We start from the raw sequence: 6783 nt of genomic DNA, 5'->3' as shown, positions 1-6783 counted from the left end.
ATGTTCTTATGCAAGTATATGCTTGTTGCTTGTGCTTGTTCGTCTTCGCTTCGCCTTGCGATTAGATCGCGATCCGTTTCCGAGCTTCGAGGGATCGACGATCAAGCTTGGCGACCAAGTGATCGAACTCTTTGAGTTCTACGAGATTGAAGACCCTGAGCATCTGTTTGGTGAAGGCAAGTGTCCTCTGACCCATTATGTCCCATTTATTTTATAATACACTGTCTTGCATACTATGAACAACCTAAGGATTTACTAGCTTTCTATTTACCTGGTCCTTGATTTACCTTTTGGGTTACTATGGTTAGCTACATGCTAGCGCTTTACTTTAATCAATGAACATGATGAGATACAATGATGATACTATGATTTTATTCTGGATATGATGATATACTTGTGGCATTTAGGGGACTCGGGCTGTTTCCCGAGTACCTCTCCGTAAGGACCTGTTCGTTGAGAGACCACCCGGGATAACAGTGCAACCATGAGGGTGAAATGGGATGCCCTTAGCTAATTAATTAGAGGAACTAGAGGTGTAGTTGCTTCGTCGTCGTGCCGTCAATGGGGTCCAGGCACAGTGCTTGCTCTGCCGAGGCTGAGTGCCGAGGTTCTTTCGTTTTGCTTTTGTTAGTCACCCTCCTGCGGGGAGTGGTACTGTGTTTATCAAACTGGAGAAACCTAACGGGTGGCTATAACCTCTAGGGAATCTTTGTAAAAGCTACGTAGTGATACCCTGCCGGACCACCTAGGAAGTGATCAATGGGGAGTCATAATCCCCGGGCAAAACGGGAATCACGGCTCATGGGTAAAGTGTGCGACCTCTGCAGAGGGTAATGAAACTGATATATCAGTCGTGCTCACGGTTATGAGCGGCCTTGGGATCCTCTTTGATTAGAGATACAGATGATCTTAGATACAATGGTTCTATTTATGGTTTTGGTTCGATGATAATAATGATGTTCCTCGATGAGGAAATGATTCACGGGTTGGTTATTACTAAAACTTGGCTTCCACTAATAATAAATACTTGACGAACTAAAAGCAACTGCTTTGACCTTAACCCCACATAAAGCTAGTCCACCTCAGCCAAACGGGACATTTGCTGAGTACGTTGATGTGTACTCACCCTTGCTTTCACAAAACACCAGGTTGCCTTTGGTGCAATCTATGCTCAGGTAAAGAAGAAGGCGTAGAGGCCGATCTCCAGGAGTTCCAGGGCTTCGACGAGTTCGAGGATTAGGCTAGCGACCTCCCCCAGTCAGCTGCCTGTGGTGGGTTTATTTAAGTTGGCTACGTTTCTACTCTGTGTACTTTGATTATATTATGTAAATGACTCTAGTCTGTAATATTATTACTTACTCTTTATTGTAATTTGAAGCATTGTGCTATGATGAGTCATTTATGTAATCGTTGTGTACGTGAATTTCTGATCCTGGCACGTACATGGTTCGCATTCGGTTTACCTTCTAAAACCGGGTGTGACATAAGTGGTATCAAAGCCTTGCTGACTGTAGGACCGCTATCCTAGAGTAGCATTGGCCGTTTTAAGGACTATTTGATTATTACTTCACCTCATCCTTGATTCCGCTTCAAAATATTAGTCACCTCGGCTAATTCTATGTTGTGCTCCTATATGCCCCCTTGCCAAAAAGTATTTTATTCTGGTATGGTCTATACTTTTCTCAACCTATTAGATCTGATCTCACTCTTGTGCTTGCGACATCCTTGTAGATGCCCCCTGACCATAACCTTCTTGTCTTTTTGGATTCTTTCCTCTTTCGTCGTTAAATTGCTACCATCAGGCGAACTCTAGTCCTTTGGTATTGACATGCTTGTATCCCTTTAATACTCTTGTTTCAAATACCTGCCTATAAATTTCTATTGTCTACTTAGACATTTTAGTTTATATGCCCATGACCTTTCTGTCTTTTAAGACCCTTTCCTCTTCTGTCGTTAAGTCGCTATCTTTCGACAATTTCTTATCTCTTGGTATTGGTATGCTCATCTCCTTGAAATCTTTCATACTTTCATATTTTTTATGCCTACCTTTATGTCCCAAGGCCTGTTTAAAATATTTCATTCTACATGCCCTTGACCACCCTTGTTTCTTAATGATCCATGAGCAGTCATTTTATTTTGCACATCCTTGGTGACCTCGTTAATTCCTTGTAACTTCTTTCGGTAATGGATTTTTATTTCAACCCTTTTGATGGAACCATACCTATCTTACCCTTGATTATTCTCTCCACTTCGCCACTTCGCGAGTCTTGCCCTAACTCTATCCTTGGTTATGCTTTTCACGATTATCTTCTTTACCCTTGTCACCTCTATATCTTACCTTGATGCTTATGTTATACCTGTCTTTTAAAACCTTCTCTCTTCCATCTCAATTTTATAGTTGTATTTTACCTATTTTCCCTTGGTCGTATCATCTTCCTTGTCGCTTGCGAGTTTTCAACTCCATCCTTTGTTGTGCTCCTGTTGGATACTACTTTTACCTTTCTCATCTCTTTATCCTACCTTGGTAACTACATTATGTCCGTTCTCTAAAATCTCCAATATCCTATCCTAGTTTGAGAGCGGTGTTTTACTTACCTCACCCTTGGCTATATCCTCTTCTTCACCGCGTGTAAGCTTCGGTGTAACTCCATTATTCGTTGTAATTATGTCACTGACTCTTCTATGCCTTCATCTTTTCTCTCATACCGTTGTCTGTTATCGCCTTTGACCCTTGCGATATTGATGTCTCCTACCTAAATGCATACTTTGAACTTACCCTTTAAAAGTCTCCCCTTTCCTTCAACCCAGTTTTAGAGTTGCGAGTTACCTATCTCTCCCTTGATTTATTTTCACTTCTTGTCGCCTTACAAGTTTTGTCTTAATTCCATCCTTTGTTGTGTGTTTTATTTGCTATCACCATTACCTTGTCATCCATCAGTCTTGCTTTGATACTTATCTTTATTCTTATTCTTTAAAAAAAATCTCCTCTCTTCCACCTCAATTTAAGAGTGGCAGTTTACCTATCTGGCCCTTGGACGTACCCTCTCCTTTTCCATTTGTAGGTCTTGTCTTAACTCCATCCTTTGTGGTACTTATACTCTTGGTTCTTATGCACATTTACCTCCTCTCCTACATCCTTGTCCGTTATCACCTTTAAACCCTCGTGATACCTATGCCCTTGCCCACATGCTTACATTGAACCTACCCCTTTGAGCCTCCTCTTTTCCATCCCTGTTCGGGGATAATGCCTCATCTATTTCATCATTGACTGCTCCCCCTTCTTTGACACCTTACCAGTTCTGTTAAAAAAATCCTTTGTTGTGTGTTCGACCATTATCACCTTAACCCTTGTCGTCCCTCGATCCTTACCTTGATGCTTGCCCGCATTTTAAAGCCACCTCTCCCATTTCATTCCAAGAGTGATGTCTTGCCCATCTCGCTCTTGTCTGTTCCCTTTTCCTCTGTCGCATTGCAAGTCTTAGCTTTTGCTCGATATCACCCTTACCTTCCTAATATCTAGATCTTTCCATGATGCTTACCCTATGCCTACCTTTTGAAATATCATCTTTCCTATTTTGATTTGAGAATGATGTTTTACCTATCTTGACTTTGGTTGCATTCTCTCCCCTGTCGATTACAATCCTTGCTTTAGCTCCATCCTTTATAGTGCTCATGCCCTTATTCTGTATGTCTTATTATTCCCCTTGCCTTTCGATGGCCTTAGAATAGTTTTCCCTTGGTAAGGAAAGACCACCATTTAATTAAAAGTTACGTATAGCAACGAGATGTTTGTTGTCGTATGCTTGTGTTGTTTGTCTTTGTGTTATGACTGATTTGCTTTTTTGTGATGAGTGTTGATGTGTTGTGGCCCTTGGTCCGCAATGACATTTGTTTACTATCTTAGTACCATAGAGTTAAGTAGTTGGGTTCTCACCCTGCTCTCTCTAATCCGTCTATACTTACCTTTTCTCGCTTTTCTTTCCTCTTGCACCTGTCCATTTGGCAACCTCCGACTCCTCCAAATCAGTCAAGATCAGAGTCAGCAGCATCTTCACCAAGTGCATATCCACGCTCCTATTAAGGAGGTTAGCCACTACCCCAGTGAAGACAATGCGATCAACATCAACCAACAAGATAGAAGTGGCGCAACGAAAGCGTGTGTGGGTCCTAACCCACAGGTCTAAGGGATCCTTAAGAAGTGTATCGCTTGGTCTTGAGCGTCTGAAGGTCAAAGCAACCAGTCCACAAGTGAAGCTTGTAGAGTCAAAGTCAACTCAAGAAAGTCGTGGACAACCTAAGAACCAACCTTGTCCTTCCTGCTAGCCTCTCTTGAATCCCGGGGGCGAGATTCCTGTTAAGGGGGTTAGATTTGTAACACCCTGAATTTGGGGGTATAAAATTTCTTTTCTAATATCCACCAAATTCAGGTGTTACTCTCTCATTTCTCTGCTTTTCTTCTCTTTGTCCTAAAAAAGTGGAGAATTATTTTATTTTATAAGCAGGTGTAAGCCTATTAAAATAAAATCTTAGGGAGTCTTGAATGTTTCATCACATGCTAGAGCACATATTTCGATTGATGAAATTAATTGGTGTACATTTATTTAACTTGTGCGTCATGCTCGAGTTCGAGTCTAAACAGAAAGAAAATAAAATGAGTAAGGTAAATAGAAACAAATAGAAAAGGGAAAAATAAACCAGCCCAACAATCCCTCCTCCTTCCCTAGCCCACCTCGGCCCAACTACCCCCTCCCATGCTCCCCACCCAGGCCTACCCCGCCGGCCCGTTCGGCCTCGCGCGGCCCAGCGCCCGAGCTGCGCATCGCACGCCATAGCCAGGGAGCCATCCAACGCCGCCGCCGCCTCCTGCGTGTGGGCCCCACCCACCAGGTCGCCCATCTCCTATTCATCTTCTCCAAACCGCCTTCCCCCACCCATCTCGCCCATGATGCCAACCACCTCGCCCAGCGCCTCTGCTCCTTCCCCTCCTCTCCCCCTCCCCACACGCGCAATAACCATCGCCTAGGACCCTGAGCACCATCCACAGCTCGCGCGACGTCGACGCCAAGTAAGCCATGCGCCCATCCTTTCCCTAGTCCCTCGATGCGAGCGCCTCTCCTCCTCCTTTCCCTAGTGGCAAGCCGCTCCAGTCGCTGCTCCACCATAGCCATGCCCGGCCGGCATAGCCTCGCACTTCGCCCCCCCCCCCCCCCCCCCCCCGCACGCCTGCTCTTGCCATGGCCGCGAGCTCCTCTGCGCCGCAATGCCGCCGACCACATTCCAGTCCGGGTGAGCTCCGCCTCGGCACGTCCTACCCCATCCCTCTCCTTCCAGCCCCTGGCCTTGCACGCCGCATCCAGGTGCCAGCAGCCACTGCCAGGGTGCGGCCTCGTCCTCCCCACGTGCTCGTTGTGAGCCAGCCAGATCGGCCGAAGCCCCCCCACCCCTGGTTGAGAGTCACCTCTCTTCAATCCCCTTGCTCTTTCCATGGAAGAAGAAATCGTTCAAGAGTTGCTCTCGTCGTGTGTGCGTAAAGGTGAAACTGTCGCGCCACATCGCCATAAATCCACGTGATCATAAGTATTCAATATATGATGTGTTATAAATCTATTTTATACTGCTTTAGTTGCGTTTAGCTCCGTAATAATATTATGCACATGTTAAAACATTATTTTGTCTTGAAGCATGTTTTATTTATGTAATTAATTATTTGTTTATGTTAGTTATTAAAATAGCTTTCTAATTAAAACTAGTCTGCAGTTTTAGTTTGTACTTTTATAATCAATGTTAGCATGATTAATGTCAGATCAAATGTTTTTGAGTTAATACTTGTTTAGCATAAACACGACATCTGTTAATAATTTCCCGCTTGTCGCGTCTTTCGTGCATGTCGCGTGTCGACGTTTGCGCGTCGTCGTGCCGTTTGCACGCGCCATCGTCGTGATTTGTGTGTTGTCCGCGCGGCGCTTCGCGCGTGCTAATTCACATGACGTTCGCGCGTGCTGTGCACGTGTCGTCGTTCGCGCGAGTCGCGATTCGGGCGCCTTAAGAAAATTGTTTATTAGCCACGAATTGTTAGCTATTCAATATATAACGCGCCGTAAACTCGTTTCTATTCGCTTCAGTCGCGTCAACTCTGTAGCAACATCGGTCTCGTATTAGTAATGTTATCCTGTCACGTCACCAGCTTTAAGCATTTTATTAGTTGTTCATTCGATGCTTATTAAAACAATGACCTTCTAATTAAAATTGGTTTATAGTTTTTAACTCGAGCTTTTTATAAATAAATATTAACTTGATTAATACCAACTTAACTATTTTATTTATTTGTTTGTTTGTTGTTCTTCGCACGCGGCATCGTTCGCACGTCATCGTGCTGTTTCGCACGGGTCGTCGCGTATCGTTCGTGAGTGTCACGCGTGCTGTTCGCACACGTTGTCGCGTGTCGTTCGCACGCGTTGTCGCGCGCCGTTCACGTGTGTCGCGCGTCTCACCGCGTGTTACTCGCACCTGTCGAGCGTACCTCGCGTGTCGATCACGTGTGTCGCGCAGCGTCTGCGCGTGATAACAAATTGTTTGCACTTATAAGCATTCACATTAATAACGTTAATCTGTCAGGTCTTATATTTTAAATAATTTATTTAATGTTGCTCGACTAATATTGATTAGATTAATATTACAACTAGATTAAATGTGTAGCGTTTAGCTTGCGCTTTTATAATAAACACTAACATGGTTAATATTGATTTAACTACGGTTTATTTATTTAATACTTGTCTAGTATAA

This window comes from Zea mays, chromosome 1 (genome assembly GCF_902167145.1).
Source record: "Zea mays cultivar B73 chromosome 1, Zm-B73-REFERENCE-NAM-5.0, whole genome shotgun sequence".
NCBI classification, from domain to species: Eukaryota; Viridiplantae; Streptophyta; class Magnoliopsida; order Poales; family Poaceae; genus Zea; species Zea mays.
The sequence above is the reverse complement of the archived record's forward strand: the minus strand, read 5'-3'. Positions refer to the sequence as shown.